Source organism: Vidua macroura, chromosome 5, assembly GCF_024509145.1.
Source record: "Vidua macroura isolate BioBank_ID:100142 chromosome 5, ASM2450914v1, whole genome shotgun sequence".
In the NCBI taxonomy this organism is placed as follows: domain Eukaryota; kingdom Metazoa; phylum Chordata; class Aves; order Passeriformes; family Viduidae; genus Vidua; species Vidua macroura.
The window spans coordinates 31,320,655-31,337,721 of NC_071575.1; the positions used below are offsets into that span (position 1 = coordinate 31,320,655).

The 17,067-nt window shown below is 41.5% G+C and overlaps 2 long non-coding RNA genes across 2 annotated transcripts; one reads left to right on the plus strand and one right to left on the minus strand.

Moving 5' to 3' along the window:
• Positions 1 to 1,050: 1,050 nt before the first annotated feature.
• On the minus strand, positions 1,051 to 12,361 carry LOC128807449 (uncharacterized). Its single transcript, XR_008437162.1, has 4 exons — positions 12,305 to 12,361; positions 7,054 to 7,117; positions 4,373 to 4,472; positions 1,051 to 2,219 (listed from the first exon to the last, which is right to left on the minus strand). It is a non-coding gene; the product is annotated as an uncharacterized LOC128807449 (long non-coding RNA).
• A 1,252-nt stretch (positions 12,362 to 13,613) lies between these two features.
• On the plus strand, positions 13,614 to 14,427 carry LOC128807448 (uncharacterized). The gene is made up of 2 exons (XR_008437161.1): positions 13,614 to 14,087; positions 14,228 to 14,427. It is a non-coding gene; the product is annotated as an uncharacterized LOC128807448 (long non-coding RNA).
• The last annotated feature ends 2,640 nt before the right edge of the window (positions 14,428 to 17,067 follow it).

Sequence of the window (17,067 nt, forward strand, 5' to 3'; positions counted from 1 at the left end):
GACCTGCTTCTCAAGGATTGACTGGGCCTAAGTCAGCAGGTAGTGAGCAATTACTGTGCATCACTTGTGTTGCATGTTCCCTTACCTTCCTTATTTTCCTTTCCTCTTCTGTCTTATTAACCTGTCTTTATGGCAGCTCATGAGTTTACCTTTTTTTCTGATTTTCTCCCCCATTCCAGTGTGGGCGCAAGAGGGAGCAGATGTGCCACGTTTAGCTGTCTGTTGGATGAAACCACAACAAAAAACTTCAATTCACAGTGGTGTGTTTTTTTTTTTTTGTTTTTTTTTTTTTTTTTTTTTCCCCAGATGGACCCCTATGGACATATTGCGACACCTCTAGCCATAATGGAGCCTTGATAGCTACATTATAAATCACATTAGCACAGAAGCAGATGGCCCGTGGGTGCATGTCACTGAGCACACACTGCAGCTCCCTATGCAGTAGCTGAGCCATAACCCAGTACTAAACCATCAAACCACTATTTATGACCTTATTTGTCTCTCAAGACCAATGGGGATAACCCAACCTCATGTTGGGGCTGATGGAATGCATCCTCTGTCTGGACACTGAAAGGCAGTGACATGTCTTGTTCAACAGTCACTGCCTGCCAAAATTTCTCAAACAGTGGGAAAAGTCTACAGCCAATAAACCTCAAGAGCTCAGCATCTAACACAAGCACAAAGCCAAGTGGGACACTCCCCTCTCACCTGCTCAAGGCACCGAGGCTGTCAGTGCACTGCAGTTTGTCCATGAGCTGCATCCTGATACAGCCAGATAGTGTTGTGCAAAACAGGGACTGCACAGAAGAACTGGAATGGTTTTATGTGATATAATCCTCTTGCATCTGTTTCCCAGGCCATTTGCTTGCAAATTGGTCTCTTACTTCATCAGTGAAATTGAAAAGCAAATCAAGATTAGTAAAGAAACCACTGAACATGCAAAGTATAGCATCAGGGCTTTGTGGCATTTCAGGTAAAAGAAATATATTGAATAAAGATTAAAGAATAATTGGTTGAAGCACAAAGATGACAAGGAATGATACTATTTTATTTGACTAAAAGTGAAGTGCTCTGACAGAGGGTTGATGGATTCACTTTTACTTAGAAACACCATCCAGTTCTTGAAATGTCAACAGAATAATTCAGGAACTACAAATGTGGTCAAATATCAAACAAAAGATGCAATTTCAAGTCTTGAAACAACAGATTTCAGTGGCATGACACATCCTTCAGTTGGTCTGCAGATGGTGCCACACAGCTGCAAACAAACTGTGTGGGTGGTAATACAAAGGAGGCATAGAGACCCTCTGGATATATTACAGTATTATGTCACAATTCTGTTTATTAAGTCAATCTTTCATTCTCTGCTCTAAAATGTCTAGTTATTTTCCCTCTTCCATTCTCCTCAAATTCAGTTGTACAAATGGAATATTTGCACCGGTCTGGCCCAGGCCAACAAGGCTGAATCTCAGCTCTCTCCTGAGGAGGTGATACCGGACACTGCAGGGCTGCAGCACTTGCCCCTTCCTGATTTTGGTCTGTGTGTCCAGGTGTTGGTAGTGGAGGGAGGGCTACAAGGGTGGCTTCTGTGAGAAGCTCCCAGAAGCTTCCCCCTTGTCCAGCAGAGCCAATGCCAGCCCAGGCTCCAGGACAGACATGCCACTTGTCAAAGTTAAACCTAGCAGAAAAGGTGGTGACACCTAGGGAATAACGGATTTAGGAACAACAACAACAAAAAAGTTTTTGCACAGCAGTAATTGGGTACAGAGAAGAATGGGGTGAGAACACATGAGAGGAACAGCTCTGCAGACACCCAGGGTAGAAGGAGGGGCAGGAGCTGCTCCAGGCTCCAGAGCTGGGATTTCCCTGAGATTCTGTGGTGCAGCCCACAGAGAAGTGGCTGAGCCCCTGAAGCCCAGAGTGGTGCAGAGATCCACCTGCAGCCCCCTGGAGGAGCCCATACCAGAGCATGGGGATGTCTGAAGGAGGCTGTGACTCCAAGAGAAGCCTGTGCTGGAGCAGGGTCCTGGTAGAATCTGTGGAGACCAGATCCCAGGATGGAGCAGGTTTGCTGGCAGGACTTGTGACCCTGTGGGGGACCCATGTTGTAGCAGGCTGTTCCTGAAGGACTGACCCTGTGGAAGGAACCCACTCTGGAGCAGTTTGTGAAGAACTGCAGGGAAGGACTCATGCTGGAGAAGTTGCTGGAATACTGTCTCCTGTGGGAGGGGAGAGAGTGTGAGGAACCCTTCCCCTGAGGAGGAAGGAGCAGCAGAAAATGTGAGACCAACTCATCACAACTCCCATTCCTGGCTCCCCTGCACTACTGCAGGGAAAGAGGTAGAAAATTCGTGAATAAAATAAAGCCCGGGAAGAAGGGAAGGGTGGAGGAAGGGGTTTTAAGATGTGATTTTATTTCTCATTATCCTGCTCTGATCTGATTGGTAATAAATTAAGTTCTCTGAGTCTGTTTTGCCCCATGACAGTAACTAGTGAGTGATCTCTTGCTGTCCTTATCTCAACCCAGAAGCCTTTACTTATATATTCTTTCCCCTGCCCATTTAAGTGAGGAGGGGAGTGATAGAGCAGCTTTGGTGGGCACCTGGGTCAACCCACTACACCTCCCTTCCAGCAGCCTGCAGGGTTCCTGGGAAGTGCCCAGAAAAAGAGGGCTATCCACTGGCATATCCCACTCCTACTAGCTGCTTCTCTGCAAAGAAAACGGGGTTCACTGGGTGTTTACCAAGATCTCATGGTTTTTGTCCCTGGGAATTCTTCTGTCAATGGAAGGAGGCTGGCAAAAAACTCCAGCAGTACTGTCTTGTTAGCAGGAGCAAATGCCCATCCTACAGGAGCAACTTCCCCCTACTTACAGAAATTGCAGCCCCTTAGATGTGTTCTTCCATATACAAGAGCATTGATACTTTTATTTGCTTGTCCTGTCTTTTGCCTTCTTACATACTCCCATGTACTGTTTGTAATTTCAACTTGTATCCTAAAGCATTCCATAGAGGCATCACTCACTACCTTTCAGGATACATTCATTTAAGTCACCAATAATGAGATTTTTCTCTTTTTGAATGTTTTTTTGCAGTCACATGTAGCTCACATAAGGTTTGTGCAGTGTTTTTTGTCATAATTCTCACAGGAAAATGAAACCATTTAAAAACAGAGTAATAGAATGATGGTGATTGAAGTTTGTTGCTGACCTGCTGTGGGGTGAGCAATTGCTCAGTAATTAAAGCTCTAAAGACCATTTTATACTTTTCAGTCCTTCACTAGCACTGGTGCAGCCTTGCTTCCTGCTCCAACACTGATGCAGAGGTGATAATTATCTGCAGGGCTGCTTTCTAGCTCTCCAGACAGGAGGTGCTGGTTAAAAAAAGTGCATCTCAAACACCAGGCATATTTTAGAAAGGCAGTAAAGGAATTATCAAAATACATGTCAACATCTGGATTGATTCAGGATTATTTCTGGTTATACATGCCAGAGAACTGCTGGGTTCTAAAAACAATTGAATCTAAATTGGTTATCCTAAGGAAAGGCAAGGAAAAAACCAAACACTTTACACATATATGTGCTTCTATAGTCCTAGTCTTTACACTGCCAATACAAATAAAAAATAATTAAAGCAGAGATGGCTGTTGTTGGCAGTCCCCAATATTTAGGATCAATATAACAATACAGAGTGTATAATGCCACTTTGGGTTAATCATTCTACTTGATGTGGCCAAAAGCCACATCCTTCTGTAAGGAAAATAACTCACTTGTCAGTTGCATAGGCCCAGAATACCCTGCATCAATCTGTATCTAATATTGATATATTTGACAGAATTATGGGATAATCCTAAAAAAACCTACCTGGTTTTTACTCATTCTGTCAAGATCTGACAGCTGTGTCAGCCTCAGGAGACCACTGAGTCCATTTGGCACAAGGCATGGAGCATTGCAGTGGATTATTTGGGGCTCAGCTGCAGAGCTGGGGAGTCTTCCTGCTTTCAGGAATACAGGATACAGCAGCTCCATAGGAGCTGGGGGTAGGACACCTTCAGGGTGACCAAGGAAACCACATGCTCCATTTATCTCTCTTCAGTTTTCAAACCACTGATAGAAAAAAAATGATAATTGTTTTGGACCAAGTAAACCATACCGAGTGATGTGGAGCACTCCCAAAGGCAAAAGCCAAAATGAGTGAGTATTTGATCAGGCTGCAGATTTTTGCTGCTCAAGTTAAGGCCATGCATGCACTCTCATCTCTTTCTTTCCCACCACCCAAAAAGGGCAGTTACACCAAATTAGCAGGAGACACACTGATAGAGTAGAACAGAGGGTAAGGAGTTAAAAAAAAAAAAAAAAAAAAGTCTTTTGTACCTCAGTTAGATGGTCCCATCATGAACTTCAGTTAGGACTGGTGATCTCACTGGAATACTCTGGGCAGTCTCAAGGGGGTGACATACAAGACCACATTGAGCTAAAGCATAAATTGAGAGAGACCCTTCAGATAAGAACTGCACGAATATTTTGAATTGTCACTTTACCCATCGTCAGTGCATGTTACCTTGCTCCTGCAGCCACGCTAGTGATGCTGCAGTCAGACAAGGAGTCACTTCTTCACTGGGTTGTCTCATTGAAGCTGCATAAATTTATATTTTTTCCACAGCTACTTGAAAACCACCATTCTTTTGAATAATGTGATGCACTTAGTATTAATTTGATACAGTGTAAGTTACAGGTATTAAAATGGAAGAAAATTGTCTTGAACAATTAAGAGATGTCTTTCAGTTGAAAACAAACTTAGGATTGGTCTTAAGCTCTCAAAGTTACTACCAGTACCAAACTTGCAAAAAGCGCAGGCTAGCAGAAAGCAGCACAGCACAGCAGTAAATCTGCAAAGCCATTAGTCTTCTAGACAGCTGTTACAAATACAGCAGAAACTTATGGATCTACATAATCTCAAATGTAAAAAGTCATACATTTCATTCACAGGAGTGCTTTACAACCATTAATTAAACCTTATGACACTGCAGGGAGTTAGTAAAATGCTAATGCCAGTTTGGCAGATTTGTAAATTAGACTATTTATCATTCAATATTTGAATGTACTTCATCACATCCAAGGGAAACTGAACTGGAACCTTTTTATCTATTGATTTTCCTATGCTAGAGGATATGTATGATATCTCAAGAGATTTGGAGAAGGAACTTTCTGTTTTAAAATAAAATTATTTGGAATGATAGAGCCTCTTTAATTTACTACCTTTCCACAACAAAATTTAAAATAAATATTCTCCTTCTACTGTACCGAACACTTCAGAAAAAATATATACAAGTTGAGGAAGGTATGAAATAAGTTACTACTTCTCTGTTTTATTTCCCTATTCAACATTTTCAAGGGTCCTTTTTCTGTAGAGATAATTAAAGATAAGTGTGACTAAATTATCAACCTACATTCAAGTCAACCCATTCCTAGAAGCAAGGAAGCAGCACTAGGGGCACAACACCACATGACTTATGATTTCCAAGGAGGAGGGAAAGGCAGATGAGAAGTAAGCAAATGCTTCATTTTCAGATAATTTAGAAAACCTTGGGTCCATTTGCTCTGGATGACAAATTTAGTTAATGCTGTAAGCTTTCAAAAGATGAGGCATATTGGAAGAACACATGGAATAAAATACTTGTTGTGAAGCCTCAGTAGCACACTTGGTGAAGGGTAATTTAAGATGTCTGGCCTCTGAAGTCAAGAGACACTTGAAAGGACTGGTAGTATCTCTAGCATATGGCACTTTTCAGAAGTGTTATGGAAGGCCTGACCTTGTAATTTGGTGGGCAGGAAAGCAGCTGAAGCTGAGTGGTCTTAAGGCTTTCAGTTCTCTGCCCACTCTCCATCTGTTTCAAAAATCAGGACCCAGCAGAAAATACATTGCAGAATAACCACATTACTGGTCACATGAACTTATATTGTGTCTCCCCATTGAGCTATACCCTTTGTTGGTTGTAAAATCTTTGAAAAACATAGCAGATGCTGAACAGGTAACTGAAAGTGACAATGTAATGACCTGGCAAAGCTGTAGAAGCCTGAATATGATTGCTAGTAACATTACAGCTATACAACTTACTAAGCCAGGGGTAATCAGATCTCCTCCTACAGGCAGAAAGCTGAGTCCTGCACTGCAGAGAGATGCTTACCTCAGTTCTCTCCATCTTTAATTAGTCATGCTTTGGCTATGTAATTCATCCAACTTCCTTTGAAGCATCGTGTCCTGACAGCTGCCAGGAACAGGATATCTGACCTGATAGGTATAGCAAATCCTAAATTCCTGGAAAGGGTCTCCTTTGAGTGTACTCTTTGGTATTTCCTTTCCTATGGAAATGGGCTGAACTGTCAGCCTCCTTGGAAACTGCAATTAATTCAGGGTGAGGAGTTCATTGCTGCAGCAAAGATGCAGACAAAATTGGGTTTTTTCTCTCAACATGTCTACTATTCAAACATTCTTGTCAAGCCACATTCAGTAAGTTCAGCTTTGAGCTTGAAGCCAGGTGCTGGAGCTGTGCTCCAAGGTTGTGCTCCTACTAAAAAGTACTGTGCTAAATAAATATCTGATATATCTGGGACTTATTCCCCGAAAGGATCATGAAGTGTTTTGCATGCTATATATAGGAATCACTTCATCTACCACCAAAATGTGGTTACATATGAAGTGAAAGGGAGGGCAGAGAACAGAAACACTGCAGCTATGATGTGAAAAATAGATCATCTAATTTTAAAGGCAGATTAATTTCTTGAGCCTGAATCAGGTCATTTTAACCTATTTAACAGAAAACATCAGAAAAATCTTCATTGATGCCCTGTTGTCCGGTTCTTGGCTCCCCATTACTGCTGAATCACAGTGGTCCTATGTTTCTGTGGCCCTACTTGAATTCAGGCTCTGATGTACATTTGCCCTTGAATTAATATATGATTTTAAATATAATTGTGAATACCAGGAGGACCTGCCACAATTCCAAACACTGGAGAAAAAAGCAGCAAAGAAGGAAAGATTGTTAATAAATTACCTGACAACAGCCATCCCTGTAGTTCACCGGAACAGTGACTAATGCATTCACCCTCCCAGCAATCCTGCAAAATAGAGATCATCAGTTACACTGAGGAGGAACCAAAAGCTCAGAAAGACTCACACCCTCCATGCTCAGCAGCTGTTCTTCCTCTTAGATCACAGTATCAAAGTCCCATCAATGCCTCTAGGCAGAGGCTGAGGATCATCCTGTCTCCCTGGGGACTGGACAGGCCCCACCAGGGTCTGTACCAGGATCATGGGCCAGGACTGACAGTTTGGTGGCTTCTTGCAGCTGTTGCTGTGGAAATTAAGTGTATTCTGGAGTATTTTCCTAACTACTACTAGGCTGTGCCCAATCTTTCAGTTTGTGTTTATCACTGACTATGGAGGTGGAGCTTTCCTCTTGGCTCTTCCCTAATGCCACACCATCCATCTCCCCCTGGGCTTCTAACCCTGCCCTTTGGCTCAGGGTAGCAGCTTACACTGGGAATGAGGCACCTCCAAAACAGAGAGAGCGATGTTAGAGCTGGAGAAGGAACCCAGTGCCTCACCAGAGCCTGACACTACCAGTGTTTCAAATTGCATCATCCATCTTCTACCTATAAACAGGTCCCAGAGCGACTACACAGCTCATAACTCTGGGAGCCAGTTCTGGAGCTTTTCACCTCGAGGTTACAGGTTCAGTCTCCCTTGGTTATGACTGTAAGCCACTCTTTGGTGCTTTCCCTGACTCGTGTGTGTGTTTGTTGCAAGGCAGTTACCTCTACCTCTCTCTACCTCTCACCTGTTTCATCAGATATTTTTTTAATCAAACCCATTGTTTGGGTGGATCAATGAAAAAGGATATGAAGAAAATATCTGTATGTGGTAAAAATGCACTAGAATTTTTAATGTTTTAATTTTCAACAGAATTTTGAGGGACAGAAAAATACAAAATATTCCTCTTGCTTTTTCCTAAGTAGACAGGGGTTGAACAAACCAAATCTAGCACTGTGCTGCAAAGAAATGACCATGAGGTGAGCAAGATCCTCTCTCCTGGAGATAGACAAAAAAGATGTCAAGTCAGTGAACCTGTGAGAATAGTCTAAAACCCCCAGTCTCACTAGGAACATAGAATTTGCCACCCTGGATCAAATAAAAGACTCCTCATGAGAGCGGTATTTTTGCAAATACATGGAGTAAAGGAGCTGAGAAAGCTTATTTGGGATGTCTCCTGTGAAGTGAAATTCAGATGCAGACTGATATCTATTTCAGGACAATATGAAAGAAATGTATGCTGCTCCTAACAATGAGACACCTCTTCTGTAGATAAAGCTAACAGTTAGAAATTATGAATTTGCTTGCATTCAAAAAAAACCCCCAACCAACCAATAAAAAAACACCAACCAACCCCAAAAAAGCAAACAACCTCCCTCCCCCAGGCAAAAAAAAAAACCAAAAAAACCAAAACAACAACAACAACCAAAAAAAACAAAACCAAAAAAAAAAAAAAAAACAACAAACAAAAAAACACCAAAGCAAAAAAAAACCCACCCCCGCAAAACTAATCACTAATGAATGTGAAAATCTATCTTTTCTTTGAAGGATACGTTTAAAATTTTTTCCAAAGTTTAGCTTTCAGGGTCATGCAAGTCTGCAAAAAAATTCTCAACTTCCACTTAGAAAAAGGGAAAAATCGAAATATTTTGAAAATAGAGATCATAAAGTCTCACAAGGCAGAAGACAAGCAAAAAACCCTATCTGTATTATTTTAAAACTTTCACCTTTTTTAAGCCAATAACATAATTAGGGGGCAGGGTGGATGTCTGCTCCATGATATTTGAATGCCTGGTTTGGAAATGCTGGACTTTATAGTATTATTTTCTACTTATTTTATGTTTTTAGTATTGAGCACTAAAATTCCAAGTTTCAGTGGAGTAGAATGCATTCTTCTTCTGAGGTGATAAAACCCTGAAAATAATGGAAATACCAACAAAATATAACTACACTGTCTCAAAAGAGTCACCCTGATTTTTAGTTTTTAATTAAAAGCATATTTCTTTCAAAATTGGCTCTTATATAACTTGTAAATAATTTTGGTGGCAGCTCAGAGGGAAATAAGGGGGATGGTGATCTTGGCAAGCTTGACCTTGGCAAGAAAAAAAGAATTTTCATCTGAACTGCAAATTCTTAAAACCTCTTAATCCAAACAACATATATACTGGGTCAAAGAGCTCATTAAAAGAAGAAGGAAAAGCAAGTTTGTTAGACGAATGAGCAAGTTTGAAGTTGCAAAGAAATTCTCCGGTATTCTGCTGCCTCCCTGTGGAAGCTGGGATGCTTTAACTAGAATACCTTTTGAAACCAGAATCGAGTGCAACAGCATTTTTAGTTTAAACTAATTTGCAAGAGTATTTCTAATTATCTGCTGGGTTTAAAAGCACAAACAATACACGGGAGCTAAACAGAGGGATGCTGTTGAAGGATGTGGATGGGGGGATGGCCATGACGGCGCTGTGGGTGCTGCACAGGCCCCGAGGGCTGTACCTGCTGCTGGTCTTGTGGCCAAGGCTGTGCTTTGAGTTATCAAGTAACCACACTCTGCTACACATTCCCACTACTCCTATACTAAGTTCAAAAGGAAAAAAAAAGTTCATTTTCTGTTTTAGCCCTAAACCTGCTCTCTAGTTAGTGCAGGTAGGGAAGCAGCAAAGTGCTGCCAATTGCTCTGGGTTCAATTGCTCTGTAAATGGAGCTTCCACTTTGGGTCTCTCTCAACCCTGTGGAGCACAACAATGTGTGCTTCTCTTCTGTGCCACTTCTGAGGATAAAGTGTGGGGGTAAATAACACTGACCCTTCAATGAAGAAGGAAAACAATACAGAAGACAGTAGCAAACCAAGGCATTCTGGAAAAGGCTCTTGAAGGGAGGGAAGCCCTGGAGAGAGCAGCACAGGGGACCATGCAGGGAAAAGATGGGGAAGCAGTGGCACTCCTTGGCCAGCACTAGAGGAGATATGAGCCAGTGCTGACTCAGCAGGCACTGCCTGCCAGAATAAGGTCATGTCAGGGTCAGCACTGCCCTGGCCTGCCCTTCTCCAGCACTGAAAGGACTGACCAGATCTTTGTTGCTCCTCGTCTCATATTTCTACTTCCCAAATTTCTTCAGCATCTGGCACTCACTGCTATGTGATCCAGGTGCAATGGAGCCTATTCTGGCATTTCTATTGAAGAAGAGATGGTGATCTGATTCCATCTCATCTGAGCTATCTGAGCAAGCTAAACCATCCTCTGGAGATGCACTGCTTCTTACTTAAGAATTGAATTACATTCAGGGGAAGGAGTGGGAGAAACCTTCCTCTAGAGATTATAAAGGAAACTCAGGAGAGCTTCTTGATTTATGTGGGAATATACAGGATTAATAACAACTTCATGAGCACAGACTGGGTGTTCAGCCTACCAGCTCATTAAACATATCCAGAACAAGACACCACTGATTGTTTTAGCTTCTCTGGGACACTTTCCCAAGAATCATGATAAGGTGAGTCCACAAGAATGCAGGTTTAATGGGGATTTGTGTCATTTGTCCTCTACAAAGTGGACAGTGTGTTCTCCAGGCTCAGGCCAGCACAGACTGTGAGATCATCACACTCAAGCTCTACAAAAGATCTCGATGAAGCCACCAAAACTGCAGAGAGCCACAGCACATAACCTGCCAACAGGTAATGAAATATCATTAAGTTTTCCAAGCAATAATTCCCCCTAGACATCTTCGGTCACATCTTTCTCATATGGTTTTAAACATATCAGGGCATGCCTAGTCCACTGAGAAATAATACAGAGCAGGACATCACTGAGCTTGGAAGATGCTTATGGAGATATCTGAGCAATCCACCTGCAGGAGTAGCTTAATCTTCAAATAATCACAATATTTTGTTTTACTAGCATTAAATGTTGCCCCAGGCTGAAAAATTGTCAACTCCTAAAAATATAAGATTGCTTTTTTGGCACAAAGAGCCAGAATCTGTACTTAACGGTCATATTTCTGACCACACTGATGAGCAAACATTGATTCCTGATTTGCTTCTCCCTTACCCTAGTCCCTTTTTCATTCCCGTGAGGGTGGTATATCCTCAGAGGGAGCCACTTGTTTTGTTTAGGATGGCCTCATGTCTAGGGCTGACCTGGACAGTCCTGGAACACATGTTTTACCTAGAAACCACAGCCCCACTGAGTTCCTAATTCCAGAAAGGGCCAGGAAGACACTGGATCTCACCTGATTTACACCCTACCAATGTGAATTTTCTCATGCAGACCAGATGTCAGTTGAGCAAAAAACAGCAGCACCAACAATGGCTCCATTTTCCCCTTCATACAACTATGGAAGCTCATTGGCAAGATTTTTGTTTCTGCTAAATTTCTCACTTTTTTTTTCCTGCCTCTGTTGAAACTCAGAGAAAATTTCAGTTTTCAGAATTTTGACTAAAAAAGTGAAACAAGTTAAAAAAAACCCAGCAGACACTCTGGGGAGAGGGAAAATAATTTGTAACCCTAAGAAATACACTACTTTAATCCCCAATACCACCTTTAAAAGAAAACACTTCTATTATTTGCTGCCTTGCATTCCTGTCTTTCTCACAGGAAGAAATATTAAAAAAAAAAAGATTTTTGGAGGGATTTATTTCAGTTCTGTGATCTCTAAACCCCTTCTTCTCAAAGAAAAGGGCACAGAAATCAAAATAAGAGTGTGTGGGAAGAAGGGAAGAAATCTTCAATCTTCTGTAACCATCTTCTTCCATGGAATAAAAAGGACAATGTAAGTAAGGAGAAAGAAGCCCTCTCATTTACTTACTTCTCATCCATTAAAAAAAAAAAAAAAAAATAGATGGAACACCTTTCAAGTAAAACAAAGCAGGCAATTCACTTTTCAAGGGAAAATAGAAATTATAGAGAAAAATGAGTTTGGCGCTTTCTGTTGTTTATGCCCTTTTTCACCTCTGGATAAGGAATAAGAACAGGAAAGTTCTACAAAGGCAGGAATAAAAGAATATGACTGTTTTGAATGAGTCAACTGTTCCTGTTCCTTTTTTTTTTTTTTTCCAAAGAGCCTCCAACACTGTCTCAAAACCTTTAAAAAAGTCCATAAAGTATTTACCTTTTAATGCATCACTTCTGAGGCCACATGAGTGATTAATGAATGACCTGGAAGATGCCACCCAACGATCCATCGATAGATTGAATGAGCAATTTGTGTTGTTATTTTCCACCTACCTACTTATCACTGCCTGGACACAGGTATTTCTTCAGTCTCATGTCAGACTCTGCTTAGTTAGCATTTTCACCTAACTATTAAAAACAAGGGGCATAAGGATAGAGAACTTGGTAGAGTGTAGAGATGAACTACTACAAGTGTGTGTGGTGTATTTCAGCAGAAATACTTCAGTGCACGTTTAAGGTTTCCAGGGCTGAGGATCTGAGCAGTGTCATCGTCCCCTTCACTGTCCCAGCTATGACAGGGTTACCTGGAGAGTTGAAACAGACAAAGGATCCACATATTTCCTTTCTTTGGAAACAGGACAAGCTCCTACTAGGCTTCTTTCCACAAGGCCCTATTCCCATATAGGATAATCTGTTGGACCCCAGCTGAACACAGAGCCCATAGTTTAGGTGAACACCCAACCACACATCTGTGGGAAAATGTCTGAAGCAGGCACATTTTCCAGTTACCCTAAAAGAAAAAGGGAGAAACATGTTTGGGCTGTAGCCTGTGTGTCATACAGTTCATTTATCCCCTTTCATATCTTTTGTGAGGGAAAGGAAACAGCTCAGTTTCTTGATTTTCCTACATGGGTGATTTACTTGGGGACCTTCTCCATCCCACCAGTTTTTAGCTAAGTGGCACTTGAGCAATCAGAATGAGCACAGCTGTCCCATGGAGGAAACCTCAGGAAAGCACGGGGCAGGGAGTTCAGCTCATCAAGGCTCTCCCTTGCAGGGCTGCCAAAGCCAGGAGAGGATGGACAGCAAAGCTGCAAGAAACTGGCACTTCTGGTGACTGATCATGGAATCAGTAAAGTTGGAAAAGACCTCCCAGTCCAACCAGCAACCTTGCACTGACACCACCACCAAAGCACATCCCTAATGAAATGAATAAGGTTAATGTGTTACAAACAAACCATGGGAATCCACTTGCAGATAGGGCCAGGTCTTGCAGATCAGGAGCTAATGGAAGAAACTGTCAGTTCTAGAGAATGTTGCTATTTGACACAGAGTGCTGCTTAGCCAAGGCTGAGTAAAATTCCTGAACTTAGAGAAAAAGAACAAAGACTTAATAGAATTATGAATAATGTTTTGTTGTAAGAGGGGGAAAAAAAAAAAAAAGAGGGAGGGGTGCATATTAGAGGGGGGCACAGAGTAGGTGATTTGGGAAATCTGTACTTTCCAAGTGCCTCAGCTAGTGAGGGAAGGAAGAGGGTGATGTGTCTGGGAAATTAGGATGCCCCAACAATTTGAGAGACCCCCCCATGAGCGCTCCCTTTATTCAAATAATGTTACAGGACTCCTCTGTCTCCCTTTTGGACATAAACCCGTGGCATTGTGAATTTTACCGCACACTAAGCACCACACCCACGAGTTTCTGGAACACTCTGACGGCTGGCAAACCAAACCCTTCCCTGAGCAGCCTGCCCCATCAGGTGAAGGGAAATTCTTTCGGTGAAGAATTTTCCAACGCCGACATCCAAAGGAACGCTCCTTCGGTACCACTTGCGGCTTTTCCCTGAAGGGGAAGGCCCCGGGCCCCCGGATGAGGCGAGGCGGCCGCTCCCACCGCCTGCCACGAGGGAGCGCCACCGCCCCGCCCGGGCCGCCTCAGGATCCGCCGCGGGCCGGGGCCGCGGCCGCGGCAAAAAAAAAAATATCAAAGCAAGCTTACTTGTAATGACAGAGCTGCTTCCACCGGGGAGGGAAGTGCAAGGAACTAAAAAAGGAACTTAATATGCGGCAAAGCTGGGGGGAAACCGAGTAAAAAGCGGAGTATGAAAGGAAACTGAAGGTCAGTACCTCACAGGAAATGCCTTCCCCCAATATCCTTCTCCAGACGAAATATTTTAAAGAGCCTGTTAAACAAAAAGAAGTACATGTCTTAAATAGCATGTTTTTAAAACATATTCTTATTTTTTACCTCGATTCCAGGTATTAGGAAGAATGTGTGAGAGTGAGTGCTCCCCGAGTCATCGTCGTGGTGCAGGAGAATTTAGTCTTTTATTTCAAAAACCATGATGAATAGCTGTTTCTGAGTTCTGATTGAAACAGCTTCTTGTTTATGCTTTAATTAAAAAAAAAATATATATTTTGTCATCTCGGTCTAAAAAAATAAAGGTTATCTATGAGTACTACTGACTTGTTTTCAAATAATAGGAGTAATATACAGAGAAATGGAACAGCCGAAAAGTCAAGCCTGTGAAGTACATCCTTACTTTTTTTGCCTGGAGTGAAAAAGATGACTTCACTCATTAAGTATTGATTTAAATGAAATGGATTTGAGTTTAATGAACAAAATTAGATTTTTTTTTTTTAAGTAGTTCTTAAACAGCAAATTTCTGGCCAGCTCTGTGAGTTCCACTGTATCAGCAATAGCCTGGAAATTTCTCAGTTTCAGGGACTGTTCCTTTATTACTTAACACTTTTGAGACTCTGTTTCTCTCTACCTAGATAAGAATGCCTTTATTATGGTTATTCTATAGAGAGTGGTGGAATACAGGTTTCTGTGCCCACACTTGCTCTCTGCAACGCTGCCTTTAATGACCTTAAGCCATGCTACAGAGAGTAATCACTAAATTCTACCTAAAATTGTTTGGATTTTTTTTTTGTTCCTTTTTTGAAGTAAAAAATTATGTTTCAGATAGGAAAAAAATAATGTTGCCAGGGGAAAAAAAAAATCATTCAATGCACTGATTTTTCAGCACAATCCTAAAGAATTCTCCAAGAGGTTTAAACTACTGAGTTGAATAAGTTCTGTATCTTCTCTCATTCCTTTTAAATAAACACATACCTCAAACAAAAGAGTATCTGCCTTAAAGAAATACTAAAGAGCAACTGCCTGTTTTTAACGTGCCTTTGATTTTCAAACCTTTAGAATTTCTATATTCAAACAGTTTTCTGCTATCACAAAAGCTGAAACCCAGCCATTTTTGAGGAGGAGGTATAAATCTTGATTCCAGCAAGGAAGATGTTGCACATTGTGAGGGATGGCAAGAGAGCAAACCTGGGGCTTACACAGTGGCAAGAGGGTCAGTGATGTCCTCCACTGCCAGTGGGGAAGGGGCAAAACCAAAGGACAGGCAAAGGACACAGCCCAGAGTCCCCACAGGGAGCCCTGGGCAAAGCCCACCCAGGGCTCTCATGGGCAACTTCAATGCCAAACCACCCTCAAACTTTGCAGGTATTTATATAAGACCTGCTGTTTTCAAAGGGGCTGGGGACCACTGTTCAGCAGAATTAATACATTATTTAATTTGGAAAGCATATTAAATTCCTTTTTTAGTTCATTACATTTCACTCCCCAGTGAAAGCAGCTCTGTCATTACAAGTAAGATTGCTTTGATATTTACCTGAGCTCAAAAAAATGCCATTTCTCAATCTTACTGAGGACGACAAGCAATAATTAGGAGGGGGAACACTGTCTGAGGGATAAAGGATAATAACAAAGGCAGCATTGCATCTGTTGTTAAAATACTGCCATAAAATAAGACTAGGCATGTACTATCCCATTTCCACTTACAAAGGGTATAGATTGAAGGCTGATTAATATCTTGTATGGCATTACCAACAGCTTTTTAAAATTAATGTTCTTGCCAGGTCAGATTTGGGAGGTGAAAGGAACATATTTATTTTTAAATTTCTGTCACAACAAGGTTAAAATAGCACAGGTACATACATGTGCACTTTGTAGTGACTCACGTATCACACTCTTCCAATAAGGATGCACATCCATTAGGGATCAGGGGAGGCAGCAGGGCAGAAAGCAAGCACTGGCATCATGTTCCAGGTATAGGGTGAACACAGGGTTCCTCCTCTGTGGCTCTGTTCACCCCTCATCATTTGCCACAGCTGTTTTGTCATAAACTCTTCAGATGCAGAGACCCTTCCTTTCCCTGAGCACAAAGTGCCTGGAGGTGGAGTTCTGATATCACCCTAGGCTTCCATGCCCTGCTCTAATGCAAATAGTAAATGAAAAGCTTATTGTGCCTTCATGCTGAAGACAGCACCTCAAACACAATCGTGAAAAATGGAAAACAATCTCTCTCATTTTATCCAGGTCTTTTTTGTTCTGCCAAAGCCACAAACAAAGCAGGAAAGAAAAAGAAGGTAAAAAGAGCACATTTAGTCTTGCACTCCTAGTAGGGCTTTGATGACAACCACACACAGTGGATTATATATACTTCATTTTCCAGCTAATAACACAAACTATTCATTCCTTTCCAACAGACTACACATTCCAAAAGTATTTCATGTATGTTCAATATGCTGATTATTTCCTCCATCATTTTACTAAAGGCAAATTAGACCTAATAATCCCTTCCAGTTCTACAATCCCTTTCATCCAAAGGTCCTAAGGCACACTACAGTTATTAATTTGCCATGAAAAACACCCTGCCATATAGCTGTACTAATAAATTATTTTGGTAGCTGAATCTAATATACATTTGGCTTCAGTATGACCCACAGTTACACTTTTAGCTTTAAGGAAAGGAAAAACATTCCTTCTCAAGTGAAAGGAAACATTTTGTTTGACCTGAAGTGTTTTATTTCTGAAGAATGAAGATTTGGAAAGAAGTGGTCAGATTCATAAGGAAAGTTGTTCAAATTAAGTTATTTGGCCTTGTGTAGTTCAATGGTCAGGACAGTTTTGGAGAAAAAGAAAAAAATATGAAAGGGGATTTGAAGACAGGTCTATTCCAAAAAATTATCTTCTCTCTAGTTAGGGCTTTTCCTGGAAAGCAGAGAATCCATAAACCTCTCCAGAATCAAGC